Here is a 20,706-nt window from a genome sequence, read left to right as displayed (position 1 = left end):
GAACAAGCAGAAAGTGGCTTTAAATTGCAGCAAAGTTCAACTTCCAGTGTTACTAGCAGGAAACTTTTAACCATTAAGGTTGCTAAGCCCTGGGTGGGTTACCTAAGGAAATGCCAAATGCCTACAGTGTTCCTAAACGCCTTCTTGAGAAGTTTGAGTGCTTCAATTATAGGCAGAGCTTACTATGGATGAGGAAATAAACTCTAAGTGAAAGCTTGAAGTCTTTAGTTTTCCAGTTACTTTCCACATCCTTCCCTAACTCTCTCCTGGCACAAGGCCTATGAAAAAATGAGTTTGTTTTTTCTTTAGGCTAAGTAGTAAGCCGTTGCATGGCTGCTGGTCAACACTGGCTTTCCCTGTACTCCCACACATGTGTGTTACCTCCTTCCTAGATCAAGCCCGGAGGTACTTTCAGTCAGAGGCTGGTTTTTTGTTCTGTGCACAGAGTGGAGCAAGACTAGAGCTCAAACTCCTCTATCAAGACATCACAGCAACACAGAAGAATTAACCTCTAAGAGGTAAAAGAGAGATCACTGTTTCTGAGAATGTGAGTTAAACAAACCTCAGCTTTTGACCCACAAATGACTTTCTGTAGATCAAAAGCAGTTTGTCCTATTTTTCCCTTCCCCCACCCCAAGGAGGATCCAAAAAAACATCTGAATCATTTTGTCCTGGTTTCATCTCCAGCTGGGCTTAAAACCACAGCACATTTAGAAAGTGGTTGATGCTTTGACATCCTTTTGGACAAGCGCCTTTAAAAAGACCACGCTTGTGTGCTATTGTGCAAGTCAGACAGCAAAAGAGAAGTTAGGGTGTTATCAAGGGCCATCGTCCAGGGAGGAAAACAGGACAGAGACCGAGGGAGGTTTTCGAGTTCTCAGACAGGAACTGTCAGCTGCAGGAAAACACAAGCCTGGGAACAACTGACTCAGCTACAGTAATGATTAAGAGGCTGTTATAGATAACACATCCAATGAATGTCAACAACACAGTATCGCTACAATAAAAAAGAGAGTATTTTTTCCTTTTTTTTTTTTTTGGTTTTGGTTTCTAACCAAGCAAAGTAGATGGGGTATGTGCTAAGCCAAAAGAACACACAACCAGAAAAAGCCACCTCCCAGTGCCAGCGCAGTCCTGTGTTAGAAGGAGCCGAGCCGCCGGTCCCCCGCGCCCTCAGCTCCGCAGCCACCGCCAGGAGGCTCCCCACAGCCGCGTCCAGAGACCCGCCGGAGCCCGCAGCAGCTGCGCACATCCCCGGCTACGCTCCCGAGGCCGGCCGGAGGGGGACGGGCGAGACCACCGGCTGCTCCACAGCCTCCCGGCCAAAAGCCCCCGGCCCCGGCGCCTTCCCAGCGGAGAGAAGGCGGGATGGGCGCAAGGGAAAACGGGGACTCCGCCGCTTCTGCTGCCGCTTCTCTACCGCTCAGACCGCGGGAGACCATCGCACCCGGGACACCAGCAGCGCGCTCGGTGCCCGCAGTTCCCCGCAAAGCGAACTCACCCAGACCGCGGCCACCGCAGCCCCGCGCCCGCGCCACCTCCGCGGAGCCCTTTGTTGTCAGGGCCCGGCGCAGCTGACGGACCGGCCGCCGGCCACGCCCCCCCGCCCCTCCGCCAATGGGCGCCGCCGCCGCTTGTCGCTAACGCACGTGACGGGCGGGCGGGGAGCAGAGGGGGCGGGGCGGAAGTGCCGGGCCCCGCCCCTCGCCCCGCCCCCGCCGCTGTGGATCGGGCCGGCAGGAGCACGGAGATGGCGGTGTCCCAAAGCCCTGCCATGGACAGGGACACCGCCGCCAGACTAGGCCGCTCACAGCCCCGTCCAGCCTGGCCCTGAGCACTTCCAGGGATGGAGCAGCCACAGCTTCGCTGGGAAACCTCTCCCAGTGCTTCACCACCCTCACGGTGAAAAACTTCATGGTCTCCCTGGAGCTTTCTCATGGCTAAACCATCCAACTCTCTCAGTCCTTCACAGGAGAGGTGCTCCATCCCTCCAGTCATCTTGGTGTCACTCCTCTGAACTTGCTTCAACAGGTCACAGAATCACAACATGGCTCAGGTTGGGAGGGAGCACAGTGTGTTGTCTGGTCCAGTCTCCTTGCTCAAGCAGGGCCATCCCAGAGCACATAGCACAGGATTGTATCCAGGTGGTTCTTGAGTATCTCCAGTGAGGGAGACTCCACAGCCTCTCTGGGCAGTCTGCTTCCATCCTCGGTCACACACTGAGTAAAGAAGTTTCTCATCATATTCAGGTGGAACTTCCTGTGTGTCACTCTGCCCATTGCCTCCTGTCCTAGTACTCAGCACCACTGAGAAGAGCCTGGTCCATGCTCTTGACACCCTCCCTTCAGAGACTGAGAGATGTTGATGAGGTTCCCTCTCAGGTGCCTCCTCCTGAGGCTGAACAGGCACAACTCAGCCTTTCTTAATACAAGAGATGCTCCAGCCCCTTGACCAACTTTGTAGCTCTCTGCTAGACCTGCTCCAGGAACTTGATGTCTCTCTTGTACTGAGGTCCACGTGCTTCCTGTGCTGAGGATTAGATGCAGGACTCCAAGTGGGGTCTTATGGGAGCAGAGTATAGAAAAATCACATCTCTCAACGTTTATTAGGCTGAAGCACCTTAGCTGACCTGTAAAGTTACCAAGTCTACACAGATGTAAAGCCCTAGAAAACTCATGTATTAGATCTCTTTCCCCTCTTTTTAGAAAAAAAAAAAAAAAAAAAAAAAAAAAAGAAGAAGAGGTAATGAATGTAAATAGAGCACTTTAAAATTTTAGCTGCTTATCTCTCAGAAAGGGATTTCCAGACAGTGAAGTTACAGTCCAGGAGAGCTGGTGTGGCCGTGCTGCTCACCTTCAGTCACTTAATATAACTGAGTATATCTGAAAGTTAATAGTCACTTCAGACTCCAGTGAGTGCTGGATGGGCAAAGATCTGTGTTCTTCAGAAGACATTTAAATGAATCAGTGATATGTAGCCAAACAGCATTTTATACGCAACATGTCCTACCAATTTAGTTGTGCTGTGGAACTTGCTTTATTACAAAATAATAGCATTTTGTAATAAAATACTATGTATGCAGCATGAGTGTGTCAGTTGCTAGAGTCCAGATAAACTTCATCTTTTTACCTCAATGTTTAATGATATCTTTTTTGTCTATTTTCTTGCTTTCTCTTTTTTTTCACCCCTTCATTTTCTTGTAAGGACAAAGCTTCTCTATGTAAAACTAGAGAAGGTAGATTTCAGACGAATGATGCAAAGTGCCTTCCTATGGCTGGGAATAGGCTGTGTGAGTTGACCAAGAGACTGCCTAGCTGTACAATCTGAAATATTTTTGCAAATGCTTCAATTAGCTAGCATTTGATGATATTTTTCTGTACAGAACTAGAAGTTCCTGAATTAAAAGATCAACTTTATTTTTATAACATCAGCACTATCAAGGGACATAAACAAATAATATATTTGACTGAGCTTTCAGTTTATAAGTTGAAACAAGATATAAGAATGTCTACAAAGTCTCTTCAATTTCCAATGATAGTGGCTTCCGGATAGAAGGGGGAGGGGAGAAGCAGCGCATATCTGCAAATTCAAGATAGGTGAGACAGAAAATTAAATGTACAGAATAAATGCCCCAAAGGACTAATCTGTATTGCAAAATTACATTGTGTTAGAACACGTTAATTAAGGTGATACAAACCACTTAGTGTAGACAAGAACTGTCATGTTTGGCAGCTGGGTTACCTTGGGTCAACAACAACAAAAAATGTCAAAGCCTTAGACTTTGTCTTCGTTTATACTGACTGTTATATTAAGCACTACATGTTAATCAATTAACATAATGTATTTTTCCAGTGCAGGCAAGCCCTAGGAAAGCTTGGGTTGTATTTGAGACACACTAATGAAGCTAAAAAGTCACTGTCTATATTTTTGAAAGTCCCCTGAGAAGTAATTGAAGGAATAGAAGCTCTCCTCTTTCTGTAGTGTTGCTCTCAAATTTTTTCATTTTAATTTCATTTATTTCTTAATTCTCTATTGTAACAAAATGGTGGAAACAATGAACTTGCTTATTCTTTCAAATATCATTGCTGTTGGCAGGAGAAAGGCACTTCTGAAATCTACTCTCTTTCTCAGCCTGGCAAGCATCACACTTTTGTTCCATATCTGACAAGTACTTAGGTATATGAATGGTTTATAATGAAATAAATTACGTGTGTGGACTCAAATACCTGCCGAGCAAGAGCCCAGGTATTTCCTGGGCCCGCACTCACTGAGGTCAACAATAAATTTTCTGGTGATTGTGGTAGTGCAGGTTGTGGCCTTAGATGTTTTATCCAAAGCCTTTCAAATCCATTAGCCATTCTATTGATTCTAATGGCTGTTAGAGCACGCCTTCAGCAAAGAGATACAGTTGCTTAGGTCTGGGGCTTGCTGGACACACAAAATTCGACTCAGAAACTGGCCTTCCTTTGAGGAATTTGATGGATATATCTGTATTACAGAAAATATTCTGAAGAGATCTCTAGAGCAAGGGAACCATTCAGACTTCCAATAGCATGTGTCCATGCATGATTCCAGATTTATTGGTATGAGATAGCAGAGAGCACACTGTACCTTCTGTGTGCTCAGTGGCAGCTTGATGGCACAGCTATTGCAGCTCTGTGTGTCCTGGGAATAGTAAACAACTGGGCAGCAGTCCCCTGTTATTTGAATTGTATTGATTTTTCAAGATCCTACACATTAATGCAAGGCATGACCTATTGTCTGGGTTCCCACTGTGATGAAATACCACAGCAGTATTTAGCAGGCACAATATGTGTCTAGCCATGGAGTAGAGAGTGACCTTCCTACCACATGACCTGCGAGTTACAATGAGTGCATTGAGCTTACAACAAAGCACTGCCATGTGTTGTGCCTCTTGGAGAGGCCCTACTGCACAGTCGTGCCTGTTTCGAGGGTAGGTGAGAATGCAGATCTGTCTCTGTATTAGAAATACCAAGTAGTGGCAGGGAGAACCACAGCAAACAGAGCTTGCACAAACTAAAAAAAATAATCTCCCTCTAAATTTTGGACAAGATATATCCTCCAGACAAAGATAAGTAAGAACTATTTCCAAACAATGCTTGATATCACTCTGAGTGATTTGCATCAACACACCCATCATTCCCATGCAGAAAGAACCTGGTATATCAGTACAGGAACCTCCACACCAGTCAATTTTCTGATGTGGGCCATTGTTTTAAGGTCAGTTGAGCACAGCAACAAAGTGGAAATTTCAGTTTTATGTTAAGTTAGAAACTGATGCTCTGAACTTCACCCTGGTTAAGATTAAGACTAAAATCTTCTACCCTACAGCTTCCATCTGGCTGTGGCAGAAAGTCCAGTGCTGTATAAGAAGAGATTCTGTGTGATACTCCAAAATCACAGCTGTCAGATAGACCCTGGTCTGTCATACTGAATGCATTATGCAGAAACAGACAGGGTTTCTAATTTTAAATATATCTCAGGTTTATGATTAACCACAATGAAATACTGTTATGTTGGTTTGGATTTTTTATTTGTTTTTTCTATGGAAAAGATACTAGCTACTGTTCAAAAGAGCCTAAACATTTCTGTCCAAATTTAGGTACAACACTTCAAACCTGCTCTTTAAAGCATGAAAAGTCTAAACAGACCCAAGCCTAAAAAAGCACAGTCTGACATTTGTGTGCCTGTACAAATGTCAATCCCATTTTTGAAGTGGACTTCTGGATTTAAACTTCAGCCTCAACTAAAACAGGCACTTACTTTAGTGCTCTTCTTCCCCTGACTTTATTTAGTGCAAAGATTTCTGCAGCATTGGCTTCAAGATGATAGATTGATTGTTTCTGCTATAAGTCACAAGTTTCTAATGCTATTTTCCCAAACAGCAAACTACAATTTGAGTAAGAGCAAGCCTTTCCAGACTTTTATGCAAAACAGGTGTTAGAGACCTGTTACTGTATTTCTACAGCATGAATTCAGCAAATTCAAGAATCCAATTTTGACATGACTAGAATCCTCATGATTTGGCTGAGCAAGATCCAAGGAGGCAGAAATTACTGGATATGATCCTCTAAGACAGACTGAAAAAGCTGAGGGATTCAATTTTCAGAGGAACTATTATCTTAAAACATCCAATCTGTTGCCCTTTTCAGCGGAGTGCATTTTTGAAAAAACCACATTTTCCTTCAAAACTGTCAATTTTGTATTGTTTGAGAGCAAAACCAGGTATAACTCTGCCTTCAAACTGCCATTGGCAGTAAGCCATTATAAATCATAGCCAGACTGAAAAAATAATGGTAAGCTTTAGCCGCACTTTCCTCCTTGTCAAAATAAAAATCCTCTCAGAAGCCAGTACAGATTTCAGTGGTTTGAATAACTCTGTCTTTTTCTAGAGCACCTTCAGTGGCAGCATTTGAATTGTTAGCTTGGGCTGAAGCGTGTCGGGCATCACAGCAGGTAGTGCTGAACCGCAGTGCCAGCCAGCAGAGAGCCAGAGACAGATGCCTCTTCTTGTCATTATGGGAATGATTTTTCTCCTGAGCCCAGATGCATTCATCAAATATTTTCCATTGTGATTGTCTGTCCTCTCTCATATTTTTCTCTTGTACTAGAAGAAGTCCAGTGCATTGTCACTGCTCTTGCCTGAACCTGTCCTCACCTTCAGCACTCAGTAATAAAAGACCCTATTGTACCTCTGGGTACAGCCAAGAATACTCTTCTGCTGTTCTCTTCTTTGCCATGTGATTAGAGAGCCTTTCCAGAAGCAAACCTTCCACCTAACACAGCCAAGCAAAGTGTTCTAAGCATCCAAAAGGGAAATGACCCGTTTAATTTTGAGTATGGCATTGAACATGCATTTGTTACATTTATTAAATTCTTCCATGCTTCAGATGGGTTGATGGGTTATTACCATGGTTATTAACCCTTCATATTTTTGTTCTTCATTTCAGTGGTGATGTTGGGATGATCAGCACCCCACTGTCAATGTATAGGCCAGTCTGCTTGACCAGTTATTACAGGCTGTTTAGGAGGAACTTGCCTTGGTTATACAATTTATATTCCTCTGCTGGATTTACCTTTTAAAGACTGTCAGATAATGTTCAGGGAGAGAATAAGCAGTGTCTGTCTGTATCATATCTTTCTTTTAAATCGCGGAGGAAGGACAGACAGTGTGCGAGATCACTTCTTCCTTAAATTGTCAGCTCAAAATGTGGGTTTTTTGTGTGGCTAGCCATGCTTAAAACCCTTCCTCGAATTTTTTCTGCACAACCTCAGAGTCAGCAGACACACTGCTCACATCTCTGAGGCATTTTTCGTCTCACCAGTGATCCATTTGTTTCCTTTTAGCTCTCTCACTGATTCATATGCTTCCCAAAATAGAGCCCACTATCTTTGTTCTGTTGTGACAAGTTACAAAAGAATTACCAACATCAGTTTAGCTCCAAACAATATGAATCATATCATAATGCTTAGATGTGCTTGGATTTCAACTGCAAGATTCCATCTAATTGTAAATTACCATGATTTTTGAAAGATTTCTTAATCTTTTCCAGGTACAAAGCCACACACCATAATTATTCATTATTATTCTTTTCAGCTGTGGATGCTCCTTAAAAATTCTGACCCAAGTGTTCCTCACCATAGCTCAGACTTTTTTTTAAAAAAAAAATAAGGTCAAATGCTTCTGAGAGAAGAGCAAATAATATCTATTGCAATGGAGGCTGAGATGATTATGGTGGATAAAGAGACATCACCTTTCCTGTACCCAGGTCTCAGGCACTGCATTTGTAACAATGCAGTCAATATGTCACAGTGTCCTTAGCTTGCATGTTCCAACCACATTTTAACATGGGATATATACATGTATGTCTTTGTCTATTTCATAATTTATTTATGCAGTGCATTACAGGATATATAGTGTAAGATATAAGATATATATATATGTGTAGCTCACACACATGAACACCACAATTCTGTGCCAGCTGAGTGTGGCTGAATGAATAAATAGTGTGGGAGGTCTTGTCTGTGGGATTAAGAATTTCACAGGAGCCAGGTGCAAGTGTCATCCTTGCATACTGAATCTCTGCAGCTCAGGAACTGGTATTACAGCTATTTTTTCAGATAGCATTTCAAATTGGTCCTGCACAATAATGAATTTATGAGGTCTCAATCTCTTCAAGATTTGTACTAATGAAGCCTTCAGTCAAGGGATAGATCATCCCTTCCACATGCCCTTCCAGTCTGGAAAAGTTAGCGTTCACAGAAAGGTTTAGCTTCCCTACATAACAATATAACTTCCCAGATGACAGCAAAGGTTTTACTAAAACTTGCTAGCAAGGTCACGTTGTCCAGCCATTACAGAGAGAGAGCTGTAGCTCCAGATTTAGTTGTTAACCTTTTGCGTGGCTTTGGGCAGACTACGTAACTCTGCCTGAGTTCCTCATACGTAGGATGTGGTCAGGCAGCCAAGCACTCCACTGGGATGATGCAAGAGAGGTATTTGTACTTAACCCTTTTTGTTCTAGGCTGCCTAAGAACTTTTCAAATGGCTGTAAGTTGCTGGAAAGGTTCCTGGGTAAGGTGAAGTAGAGCTGCTCCTAGGATATTCTTCCAGCTGATAATTCAGCAGGTGTGAGGTCCAAAATATAGAGAAAGTAAGTTTGTATGTTTCAATTATTAAATAAATACACCAAATCAGCACATTCTTGGCCATGAGTGACAGTATGACAGAATGTGACAACTTGAGAATGATGCCCTCCTAGCACTTGGTATTTCCCAGGGCTCAGCCCCAACAGTGCTATGAATAATTTGTCTCACCTGTGCTAGTGCTTCAAGGCATGCTACCCAACGTATTTTAAAGATACATCTTTCATCCTGCTGCAGTGAAGGTTCTGAAGTATAAGAAATAGTTTCTTATGAAAAAATTTCTGGCTGAAGCAGGGCCTTACAGTGTCTTCCAGGGTTTTTGCAAAAACACAAGTGGCTGTGACAGAGTGTGGAATGTGTTGTGAGAAAACAGGCAGTTCCAGAGGACAGATAAATAAAAGACTCTGAATTTGAAGGAACTCTTTTTCTCTGTACCGGAATTTTGGATGTAATATCACTCAAATGTCAGTGTTTGAGTTATTAAAATGGTGTAATGAGACGTAATGGCCAGAACTGCAAGGACAGTAAACATAACTGCACTATTATCAGGACAAGCTGAACTTCCAATGGTGCAACAGGTCAAACAGCTATAATCATAACACTGTACCTGGAACAGGATAAGTGGAGGGGCCACATCCAGGCTGCACATGAACATAATGTACCTGGGCTCTGGGACTATAATTAGAGAAAAGCTGAAGGTTTATAGAGCCCAGGCATAAACCAGCATGATAAAGTTTAAAAAAATTTGAAAGTAAGATGGAAAAAATATAAGCTTAGCATTCGACTAAGCAATTTCACACCAGTTAACTACATAGCTGGTTTGTTAGTGAAAAAAATAAGAGGCTATTTAAGAATAGGAAATCAAATATTTTATGTCTGGTCAAGAATAATCTACTGCAAAAAACACAGTCTGAGGAGCAAATGAGTAGGGAGCAGCCCTGAAGAAATATTCTGGATGTTGCATACCCTTTCAAAAAAAGCAAAGTACATATTGAGAGGTACAAATATAAATAGAGGCAATAAAATACAGGAAGTGATTCTTCTGCTTTCCTCAGTATTGGCAAAGATCAGTGGAAGCTCAGCAAGCCTGGCTTGGCCACCATGCTTGGTAGAGATAAAACATTCATCAAGCTGCAGAGGAGAGCAATGTGTATGATCAGAGTTCTAGAAAATCACAAATTACATGTGAAGGCTGGACAAACAGGGGTGCTTGCTCTAGTGAAGAGAAACCTAACAGAAATGTGGGAGCAGTCTTCAAAAATAAAGATATTGCAAATTAATAAGATATTCCATTGCAGCAGAAATAGACTTTGGTAAGACATTAGGAAAAACTTTCTAAAAATAAGGCTAGTGAAGCAAGATTGCCTGAGGATTGTAAATCTTTTTAAAAGAGATCAGATAAAACTTAGTCAGCAATGACAGAGATAAAATTTATCCATCTATAAAGAGTGGGATGGTATAGATAACTCCTTGAGATACCTTTTCATCTCTACTTTCCATGTTCATCCACAAGATGAGTGTTTGTTTTTTTCATACTTGCTTGTTTATTCATGCTAGTCACTTGCTTCTTCATCTTAGAAATGTAAATCCCATTATTCAGTCTCAGTCAGGGCTGAGTTCAGGTTTTTCTTGTACTCTGTAGCAACACAATGTGACTGTTCAAGGTGCAAAGACATAAAGACAAAATTTAAAACTGTGTTGAATTAATAACTAAGACAAAATTTAAAACTGTGTTAAATTAATACCTATGAGCAATCACACCAGACTTATCATTGGCTTCAAATCAAAAGAGTTAATGAAAACAAGTCCTAAGTCGTGAGTCTTGGGTTATTCACATGGTCCCTTTGACACTTCAAAGCTATTGTGATGTTTGGATGAGATGTGCAATTTTACTAGGACAGGCAAGACGGAGTCAGGAACAAACCATTTGGATCCACCCTGCAAAGCAGCTGTTCCTATTCTTTCCACATGGGAAGCAGGAGATCTGCTGTGGTTTCACTTTGCCGCTAGCACCACTGACACCTTTATACATATCCACATCCACTGCCAGCAACATGGAGTCCCTCTCACACAAAGGAGGTGGCTGGTGGATTTCAAATCTGTCAAGAGTGCTCCCACTGAATTACTTGGGTCTTCAGCAGGAAGACTTGAGATGAGCTCAGCAACACAGGCCTCCTCTTGCCACCCTGGATGCCTTTGGTGTTTTTTTTCCTCCAGGAATCCTACAGCAGTGGAATCAAAGCACTGAACAACTAAGCCTTCTGCCTATATTCTGGAATTCTTGGTCAGCATTTGACTATGTTTCTGTTTCTGTTTCTATGTAATTTCGGTTACTACAGGGAGAATTTTAGCTTGGCATCAAATTATTTAAGCTCCATTACAGTGATCCTTGTTGTGACATGTTAAGGTACCTCCTGAGCAAGTGCCTTACAAAAGGGATAAAATGCATCTATCTGTTATGATTAATATTTTGCTAAATATGGAGGGCAGTTTGGCTTCCCTCCCCCCCAGGTTGCTACAGCAACACACATCTGCAAGGAGTCATTCTTCTAATTGTGCCAATTAGGCTTATATAAGGGTATTTCAGTGATCCAAGTGCTCTGGAAAGCACAGTCTAAGGTCTGGCTGAAGATAAACCTTATGCTCCAAATGCTAATGAAATTATTTTAAACCTCCTTCTGGTGTAACTGTATTAGTCACAGTGAACAAGAAGCAGTGCAGTAGCTCACTGAGCTGGGCAGGTTTACTTTACTCTCTGAGGGAAAGAAGTACAACAGGAGACTTCTGAAATGCATCTCTGAAACAGAGAAAAAAGTGAGCTTGCATTTTGTTTGCAAATATTATTTTGCTATCAAGAAAAGGAAACGAGAATGCAAGCCCAGCATGTAAAAGGTTAATGAGATTAATGATTAATACTTTACATTTAAATGGTGCCAGATTAATGACTAATACTTTACAGTTATACTTAACTTTTTGAATAAAGCCAGCCTGTGCAATACATAGAGGTGCACAGGACAGCAACAGCGAAAATGCAGCAACTGTCTGATTGACACCTTTAACTGGAGCAACGTGAAAGCTGCAGGGCCATGTGAAAACTGCAGGCAATAGCAGAGTATTTCTCATGCAAGAAAACTGCTGTTTTCCACACAATAAAGTTAAGAGGTTTGTAATAGTAATTTATAATAATAATAAAATAATGCAAATTAATAATTTGTAATAGTAAAAAGCAGTAATAACTAGCTGCTTATTTTATTAGCTTTATCCTCCAGGGATGTTTGTGCAGTCCAGATCATTATGTGTGAATAAGAAAAACTTTGTGAAAACCTGGACTACTTGAGATGGTTGTCACTAAAACATTAGCGAAAGACACTGATTTGCTGTTACATGACATTATAACACCACACTTGACATGTTTTGCTGATGGTGTGACTCATCATAGGAGTTTCCTTGAGACCAGCTATTGAAACACCATCCAATTGCAATAATTGCTGTCTGAAACCTCCTGAAACAAAGAAAATGATATCTTTAAAGTGAGACAAGCATGTCTAATTACAGCCTATGATGGTCATAAAATAACTGTCCAAACATAACAGTACAATTGTTCAAATATGTAATTATTTTATTCAAAAAAATTTAAAAGTTTCAAAAATCAACATGCTGACTCTTTCCTATTCTCATCTTGTGTTGTAATGGACTTACTGGTCAGGCTGGAATATTACTTATTTTGTAGAATATGGAGATACAATCTTTGCATACAATGTTTTCAGATTATACAGTCACAGAATCATAGATCAGCTTGGGTTGAAATGACCTTAAAAACTGTCTAGTTCCAACCCCTGCTGTGGGCAGGAACTACTTTCTATAGGAAAATGTGACAACATCACTTTGAATAAAAGTTTATTCATGCTTTGTTTTTCACACAGGTACTGGAGGCCACAAAGTAACTCACAAATGTGTATCTGTATAAGATGGACCTTGAAATGTGTTTATGTTAAAAGATGATAGTAGCTTATACAGGGTAAAAGATGACAAAAGGACCCCTTACACTGACAGATGCCAAATTCCAATGCTACCAACATTTAAGAACTTCCTAACTCTAGGCTAATGTATGAATCACCATGTTGGGGCAATTTATTTTACCCTTGTGCCAGGTTGCCTAGTGCTGCAGCCTTTGGTTAGGAATTAGATTGTGGAGCTGAATGTGAAACGACACCACCAAAATGCACTGGCTTCCATTTATCAAGGAGGGGGTGGGGAGGAGGCAACATGGTGTAAGAAAGCAACCAGAGAGGTTCCCCAGCTTAGCATTTCCAGAGCCAGCGCTGACCTACATTGACCTGCCTCCCAGAACTGAAGCTTTGCCATGCTGGTGCTGAAAGGATTACTTCCCCATGGTTTTCAGTCGTCAATCTTCCAACCTAAAGCTCCTTTCTCCTTAAGATTCTCAGTAATAGTTCTGCTTTAACAACCAGAGAATCACCATAAATCACTGTTCTACAGTACTTTTCCCCTTTCTGTGCTCTCTCAGGGTGTTTTGTCATCGATCTTGTCTGTCCTGCAACTCTTTTCATGATTTTAACTGCATTTAATTAGCATGACCATTTATAATGCTCAGAACTGGAGTAGTTGTGGATTTGAAAAGAGTTGATTTCTAAAAGGTGTTTTTGAAATGCTTTGAGATTCCACATCACCAGAAAAATGTGGGGAAGTGAAAAGCAGGGCAGTAGCTAGGCATCTCATTCTTTCCAGCAAATGCTGTACTCTGCTAGTTATTATGGTTGGCTGATAAGGAATACTTTTGAGGGTGATTGTTTCTACTTACCACTGCAAATTTCAGTATCAAAATTCCTATGTATGCTTGTGCCCTGAAGCCTTCTGCAGAAGATCATCCTGGCTTCTGCCCAAGTGTAGTCCCCTCTCCTAGGCCCCTTGGATCTGACAAATTACTTTGTCCAAGCAGAGCTGGGAGGGGATTCTCTTTTAGGAGTAAGACCATCTGTAAGAATACTCATGTGGATGGTTGAAAGAGTAGGATCCCACTGTGAGATGGAGCAGAACAATGTGACAGGGTGGAAGCACTCTGTGTGACCTCTGAGGAACCAGGCTGAGTTTCAGAAGGGGACATATTTACCTGAGATAAAGACTAGGCAGAAAGTAGTTTGACTGGACAGTCAGACCCAGATTGTTGATCTGAGCAGTTGGAAGTGCCCAAGTTTTTGTTAGAAAAAATACTTAAGACACCAAAGATCCTGCTTCTGCATGTGGTATTATCTTGGTACAGCTGGCTGCCACAGGATCTCTTAGTGACCACAGGAACCAATCCCAGGAAACCTCATATTGTCTCAGCAACCATTTAAAAATTAATACAAATAGAACAAATGCTGCATAGTCTCAGGAGCCTACGCAGGTGTCTCTGCATTGTATTTGCAGTACTGTCCCTACAATTGTTCCTTATGGCCTACACAGTATATTATCAGATCATTTAAGGGTATTTTAGTTGTGTTGGCAACCCTGCACCCTTGCACAATAGGTTTCAAAAAGAAACTTTTTTCAAAAAGAAGTTTGCAGGATTTGGGGCAGTCTCCTACTAAGCAGCTGACTCTACAGCCTGTTCTCACTGGGACTGCCTACACCTGCCATGAGGGTCTGGGATGTAGGAAGGCAAGAGGGGGAGAGGTTAGTTTCATACCATGAGCAGGGAAGGAAACTGCCACTGGGACATAGAGAGCAAAAGAAGCAGTGAATCTGTGTCCTTGTAGCTCCACAAGTTCTGAACATGTTGCTGTCAGTCATGGGTTACAGGTGAGCTTCCCAAAGCATTGTCTCATCCCTGGCAACTGGCACACTGCCTGGTCTGCAACACCCTAGGAGTGTCTGTTCTGCACAGAAAGATTTCTCTGAGCCCTTTTACAAGCTGTTACAAGGGCCTTGGAGGCAGCAAGGGTGCATGGGCTGCTGTAGCAATGCCAGCAAACCTGTAATGTTTTGCCCAGCTGCCTGGCAGCACACCCAACCCTGCAGGAGTTTGGAGCCTGGTTAAAGTTCTTGGACAGGTCAGGGGTTAGGCTGAACTGACCATAATAAAAAGGGATCCCCTCAGGCCACCAGTGTTTTAAACAGCAGAAGACATCAGAAGTTCCTGGCTTGTGTCTGGTGGAACGTACCCAAATACCAAAACATGCTGTCATCTTGGACTCTGCCAGGGTAACCAGTTTATGAATTATCCTTGCTGACTGACAAGGCTCAGGCAGATCAGCTATCCTTCCTAGCTCTTGCAGACACAGACCCCATATGACAAGCAGCCAAAGGAATGTGGGTCCTAATTCTGTCTCTTCTTTTGGTGAAATCACATTAGGTAAATTCCTTTGCAGGTCATTCCTGATGCCAAGTTCTACCCTTTACCCCATTCTAACACACAAAAGTAACAAGCCCCAGCATGCCTGCACAGGGAGCACAAAGCAGAGGAAGAACAGTAGAAGAGGGAGCTGTCTGTATCCAGCCACAGCAAATGCTGCTGGTCTCATCTCTTCTGCCTCAGTTAGCAAAACTGGACACAAGCCTGGGGAATCTTTCCCAAATGGGACATCTCTCATACCACCCTGTGTCCCCATTAACATGCAGTAGTGATTTGCCCTGTGCACCGAAAAGGCCCTTAGATGTGAATACTAAAGAAGCAAGTCAGTTAAAATGACCTGGCCCAGGACCATGAAGTGTAGGCCGCTCTCAGAGGTGACCATTGCAGACAATACATGTGTTGCTACAGGAACTCAGTGACAGGACTGCAGAAGCCCAGCTGCCAACTTTGTGCTTTAATTACTCAATAATGGTCCCTCCTGTATGTTACTAAAAAAGAAAACATAGGGAACTGTGTAGAACTCAGTAGAACATGATAAGGTTCTGGAACAAGTTGTTCTCTCTACTGTTGTTGCCTCTTTGCCCAAATGCCTGAGGCCTCTCTCACCATCCTGTATCTGCTGTCACTTCTTTCCAGGTTTGTCAGGGGCAAGTCCTAGTGATGCAGTTTCTCATTACTTACCTTCCCTCCTTCTGAGTGCTAGTCTGGTTTGCAAGGGTCCAAGCAAAGAGATATTAACAAAAGCAGTGTACACAACAAATACACCTGCCTTCAACACTCCAACATCTAGCTCAATTAAGGGTCTGGAGAAGATTCACTTGGTGAATTCCACTTCTACCATTGTTATATTTGCAGTTGACTTAATCTGCATGCTCCAAACAAGTTTGCACACCCTCAGCTTCCTCTCTGTCTCATCTCCCTCCCAACAACTTCACAAGAATTTCAAAGAAAAGGTTGGCAACTTGTTGAAAGAACACGAAGACCCTGTCTTTGCTAGCCAGAGAGAAAGTGCTGGTACCTGTCTGTCAAGAACTTGTGGCTTTTCAGTTTGCATATTTCTTGCTAACACTGTTTATCCAGGTAGCACAGATGGGGCGTATCATCTGGCAAGCTCACCCCTAAGCTTTTTACAACAAGGATGATAACAGGTGCAAGATAAGGAATACGGACAATACCAGGAGTTCATTACAAATACATTTGCATCCAAAGCAGCAGTAGAAGGACTTGGCTTTACTTTATCTTAAAAGCATACACTTAGTGAATTCCATTGAAATATTCCCTGTATTTGCATTTGATACTGTATGTGTGTCACACCAGACAACATAGAACCAAACTGTGTTTGTGTGGGCTTACAATTCTGTGCAAGGGTGGCCAAGTAAGTCATCTCTTCTCAAGGCAGTATGGAAGTTTTATGATGGGATGAAAAACTGGGGACAAAATTCTGAGGAGAGTACATTGTCCCCCTGAGAGATTTTTGAAGGAACTTGTTAGATTAAGAAGCAAAGGTTTCTTAAGTCTGAAAGTCTTTTATTCCAAAGTAGAAGCAGAGCAGTTACAATGCACTAAACACTTGAAAACTTGGCCCCAAGTTCTGCACTCATATGCTTGTGGAACAGCTGTGGAGAGTTTCTGAAACAGATCAGAAACAGTCAGTAACCTCCAGCAAGGAGAGGGAATAAGTTGATTAGCTGAAGCTATTTCTTATTCTGAACTGCTCTCTGTAGAAGTCCAATTTTAATCTGCTATCTGAAAAGACATGAGACTAACCTAACAAAAGATAGGTATCAGAAAGTTGCATGACACTGTTTCACTCACAAGTCTTCATGAAGTCTGAATCAGAAGTAATTGGAAGTCAGTAATATCTGGCCTTTACTTGATGGTGTATGTAAAGTGTGTTGATAGATGCACCCGCTTCATGGGAGTATACCTGAATCCCAGGTAAAACCCCAGGAGGCTTGGGAATATCAAATGAGCAGCCATTCCTACTGAGTGCAATGAGATACGCCCATGGTTGGCAAAGGAGCCAGTGGATAAGGAAGAACTGCTGCTTCCTTTCCCTCTGCAGGACAGTCACTCCAGCCCAGTCCCACAACACAAAGCCAAGGAAGCTTGCAGTGGTTCTCACTCTCTGTAAATCATTTTGTCCCACTGCTTTTAGCATACCACCGGTACAACCTGATTTGTGCTTGAAACTTGGAAGTGAAAGAGCCAAATAATAACAAGAAATAAACAAAGGTTTACCAGCAATTTATCTACAGAGAAACATACCAAAAAAAAAAAAATGCAGCAGTAAACAAAGATAAAACCCTTTCACTGCAATGTCCTTTGGGACAAATCTTAATTTACTTTGTAATCAAAGACTGAGATGCTTAAAGCATGAAAAAATGGGAAAATGTGTTTTAAAGTGACCCAGTATTTATTAGCACACACATTAACGTATTATTCTCTGGCCACGACTGAAGTGACTGCCATTAAACTAATTTTCTCATTGTAGTCCTTAAACAAAGGTTTTTGGTTGAATACTTTTAGTAGTTCAGGTAAAAATAACTGCAAATGCCTGTGCACTCTGGCATGGAACTTGACAGGAAACGCTGTTGTTAGTACACACGGATTTTTTCCTTAACTCTGATATTGGAATTAATCCAGGATTATTCAGAAGAGAAAAATAAGAGTGAGGGAGAATACATCCTTGGCTACATGAGTGTAGAGAACAGACCTGTCAGATCACTCTTTGTGTTTCTGCTCTCATCGCTAGAGATGAGGGATCCCAGTGACTGTCCCCTATATCCCAACTGACATCCCAGCCTCCAGTCACTGGATGCTCTGTGGGAGATCTTTCTCTTCCCTGCTCTGTTCTCCTCTGCATGAAGACTTTTGTGGTACAAGCACATGACTACATGTAGACTTTGTAAACTTCAGCCTCTGTTTGGCCAACAGGGCAGCTGAGGGGTTCTTTTTCTCATTTCTCTATTGACAAATTGTATCTGGATGTTCTTATAACGAGGGTGAGCTATAATTGATCAGTATTTCCTTGACACAGAACTTGGGTTTTTTTTCCAGAAATGCCAGAGTATTTATATTAGAGTAATAACTGAACTATCTCTGCCTAAACCAGCCATTGCTGTCACTAGCACTGCTGCCCAAGGATTTCAGAGTTTTGTTTGAGGAGTCAGTGGGACAAAATCATTAAGTCATAGAGGTGGCCACCTTTCAGTTTCTGAGAGAAATGCTGAAAAAAGTGATGAAATGTGCTTTTCAACACAGTGAGATAATGGGAAAAAAAATTGTGGATGACGCTTACAAAGCTTCAATTTTCATATACAGTGTTAAGAACATGTATATGTTAGACAAGTATATGTTAGACATGTATATGTTAATGCTAGAACATTAAGCCAAATTGTTACTCCCATTGTGCTGGCAGCACAAAAAGCTAAATTACTAGAATCTATATAGTCTTGAGGAAGCTTTTCAATAATTACACAAGAAACTTGAAATATTTGTTTAAAGAAAAAAGAAGTACTTTAGTATGAACTATAAAGGTACAGAACAATAAGAAACAAATGTCAGTACACTGAGAACAAGGTCAAGATTAATATTTTATGTAAACAACTGGTTTATTCTTTCCTTACTATGAGTTTAAATCAGTTTAGCACCTTTTTTGTTCAGAGACTAAAAAAAAGTTAATATTTTATAAGATTTATTTATAATACCCTTGAGGTTTAGAGTATGTTTATGTAACCCTTCTGCCAGAAATTGGCAGCAGCTGAAAGAGCTGGATTCGTTTATCTAGGGGTTCTCCCTGAAAACTTAAACAACAGCAGTTACAGCCTCCACCCAAAGCTAAATGACCTTCTTTGGGTGCCCTGACAAACAATAAATCCTGCTCAAGGCATAGCAAGGATTTAAAACAAGGTTCGAGTTTCAAGACAGAGAATTCTAGACATGAGAAAAGGGGAAGAAGAAAGGCTCAGAGTAAACCCACAAGGGCCACTAATCAATAAAATAAATATTGTTTAAGTGTGATCCCTAACCTCCTTCTCCTCCTCCTCATCTCTGTGACACAAAATAAAGGCTTGATCTGATTTCCAAATAGATGTCTTGTCCCTTGAAAATCACTGCCCACTCAAAACTCTCCTCATATTTACTGCATGGCTTCACTTTGCAGCTAAGCTAATGAACACATGTATTACTGCCCACAACCCAGGAGAAACCCACCCCCTCCCCAGCCCACAGCCCCTTGCTCAACTGACCACACAGTGAACTAATTCAAGATACCAAGCTGGCAGAAAAGGAACTAATGAAAAACAAAAGTGAACAGTGGATGGGTCTTTGCTGGTTTAAGTCCCTGTACTATAAAATAAAGGTCAAAGTTGGCACCAGGAAGAGGATGGCATGGCTGGGGATAGAAAGAGCCAGACTGCTGTTGTGCCTCCTCTAGCAAGAGCTAGATTGGGCTAGTTACTAATAGGTTGGGCTGGGGTAATTTTAAGATGAAACTGCTTTTAAGCACAGTGGCATTTTTATTTGAATCTGCTGTATTATCCTTATATAGGCCAAATTTTGAGGAAGCACAGCTGTTCTGTCCATGACCACATGGCTAACAGAGCCATTGTGTCTCTAGATAAAATCCAGCCAGACTGTACAGTGAGGGACCCCTCTGCCAGCTAAAAGGAGGAAATAGGGCTTCTGCTGCAAACCTTAAACACATTTTGCCAAGGATGGAATCCTGGGGCTAGTTTTGCTGCTTGGGCAAAAGTGCTCTGCCTTTCTCCCTTACACAGTGCACCAGCCTGAGCCTTTCCCAGTTGCATAGCCACTCCTATGCCACACTGCCCAAACAGGGAGGCTTTGACAATCCAGCTTCCTTAAGTTTTTTGGGTACCGGCTATAAAAACTTAATCACAGAATCAATTAGGTTGGAAAAGACCTCTGAGATCATTGAGCCCAATCTGACCAAACACCACATCAACTAGATCGAGGCACTAAGTGCTATATCCAGTCTTTCCTTAAATATCTCCATGGACAGTGACTCCACCACTTCTCTGGGCATCCCATTCCCATGTCTAATCACCCTTTCTGTGAAGAAATTCTTCCTAATGTCCAACCTAAACTTCCTCTGTCACAGTTTATGCCAATTTTCTCTTGTACTGTCACTTGTTACCTACGAGGCCAACCCCCACCTGGCTACAACCTCCTCTCAGGCACTTGTATAGAGCATTAACGCCCCCCAAGCTTCATTTCCTCCAGGCTAAACACCTTCAGTTCCCTCAGCTGCTCCTCACAGGACTTGTGCTCCAGACCTTTCACTAGCTTCATTGTTTTTCTCTGTACCTGCTCCAGCATCTCAATGTCTTTCTCGCAGTGAGGAGCCCAGAACCGGACACAGGGTTTGAGGTGTGGCCTCACCAACACTGAGCGCTCCCATTGCCCTGGTCCTGGTGGCCACACTATTGCTGATACAGGCCAGGATGCCATTGGCTTTCTTTGCCATACCCAGACACACGCTGGCTCATGTTCAGCCAGCTGTCGACCAGCACCCCGAAGTTCTTTTTCGCGGGGCTGCTTTCCAGCCCCTGTGCCGGAGGAGCGGAGGGACTGGCCTCAGGAGGCGCTGGAGGCGCGGGCGGCCTGTGCCGGCCGCCATTCACAGCGCACAAAGGGCCGCGCGCCCCCACAGCGTTGCG

The 20,706-nt window shown here is 42.4% G+C and overlaps 1 protein-coding gene across 4 annotated transcripts in view; it reads right to left on the bottom strand.

Moving 5' to 3' along the window:
• Positions 1-20,697, bottom strand: part of TP53INP1 (tumor protein p53 inducible nuclear protein 1) — a 30,961-nt gene extending 10,264 nt beyond the window's left edge. For 2 of the 4 annotated variants that reach the window (XM_086882126.1, XM_086882139.1), the window contains exon 1: positions 1,502-1,658. The gene's annotated coding sequence lies outside the window, so the exon portion shown is untranslated. Of the gene's footprint in view, positions 1-1,501; positions 1,659-20,353 lie in introns of those variants that run through there. The other 2 variants (XM_086882134.1, XM_086882146.1) reach the window with 2 other exon arrangements.
• Positions 20,698-20,706: the final 9 nt, after the last annotated feature.

This window comes from Cyanistes caeruleus, chromosome 1, assembly GCF_971803275.1.
Source record: "Cyanistes caeruleus chromosome 1, bCyaCae1.hap1.1, whole genome shotgun sequence".
Classification (NCBI taxonomy): domain Eukaryota; kingdom Metazoa; phylum Chordata; class Aves; order Passeriformes; family Paridae; genus Cyanistes; species Cyanistes caeruleus.
This window is presented reverse-complemented; position numbering and strand designations above follow the sequence as displayed.